The following is a 1,405-nucleotide window of genomic DNA, read 5'->3' as shown; positions in this document are numbered from 1 at the left end:
CCCCCCTCCTCCACCCCCCTTCGTTCTTTTCGTTTTTTTCCCTTTCCTATCACCCACCCCACTAACCCAAAAAGTTGTACATGTATTTATTCCCAAACTCCTCCTACTCTTTCCCTCCCCTCTCTGCATCCCCTCCCTGTTGCAATTCATCATCGCCTTTTCTTTCTCCTCTCGAGGCCTCTCCACGAAGTGTTTAAATATTAACAAAGGGCATTTTCCTGGCATTCTCTCTCTCTACTCCCCCCTCCCCCCGCCAGCATCCCCACCCTGTTACATGTACTGTTATGTTTCTTCATCGCATTTTCTTTCTCCTCTCGTGGCCTTTCTTCGAAGAGGTCGTCAAAGGAAGCTCAGTTCTGTAATTGACATTTTGCTTGTGTGTGTGTGTGTGTGTGTGTGTGTGTGTGTGTGTGTGTGTGTGTGTGTGTGTGTGTGTGTGTGTGTGTGTGTGTGTATGTGTGTGTGTTGTTATAGTTCGAGTATATTCGTTAATCTTTCGTATATTTCTCAACAATCAGCAAGCATGAACAAAAAAAACAAGGGTCACACTTCGCCAGGAACACACCAGCTCATGTACAGCAGAGACTTAGGAAAGAAACAAAAGGAGCAGACGACACGATTGTATTTTCCAGCCACCCAAATAAAGAGAAAGGTGGAAAGATGGTTGGGGGGGGTTCTGCGAGAGTAATTTTGTTTCTCCATTCATTATGATTGCAAAACCAAGTGGAAATGTGGCTTTGGTTCAAAGTGACTTTGAGAGCGACGTAACATTTACTAACACTACAGCCACCCAACTCTCCTCACATCTAGCCAACCCAAAGGTCGCGAGCCTGACCCAAGAGCGTGACCACAGGTTTATGTTTGTACTATAAATAGAACACATTTACGGACTATCCTGATCCATCCACCCCACTCGACGGGCGATTTCTTGGGTAATTTAATCTGTAATGTACAGAGATATCAACCCCTCTAGCTACTGAGAACAGGGGGAGGTTGATTTGGAGGTGAGGCTTGAAGACCACAAAGAAAGAGAAGCTGAGATCATCGACACAATAAAGGGTCACCTTGCGCGAGAAAAGGAAAATATTTTCGTTTTCGTAAGAGTTTTACGGCACTTGCAACACAATAAGGTCGTATACGAGCCGAAGAGTAAAGGTGTTAAAAGGGGGAGTGGCAAACACAAAACAGAAGGCAAGGAGGAGAGGTCAGGGCGGTAGATGTTTGATAGGAAAGAAAGAGCAAACCACACCAGAGCACCCGCCAACCACCCACACGGGTTGATTTGAAGGTGAAGTTAGGCTCGACGACTACAAAGAAAGAGAAGCTGACATTCGACACAACAACGGTCACCTTGTGCGGTGGGAGGAAAAGAGTAAGGCAGACAGATTATAAAATAAAAGAAAGG

Source organism: Aplysia californica, unplaced genomic scaffold, assembly GCF_000002075.1.
Source record: "Aplysia californica isolate F4 #8 unplaced genomic scaffold, AplCal3.0 scaffold00392, whole genome shotgun sequence".
Lineage (NCBI taxonomy): Eukaryota > Metazoa > Mollusca > Gastropoda > Aplysiida > Aplysiidae > Aplysia > Aplysia californica.
This window is presented reverse-complemented; position numbering follows the sequence as displayed.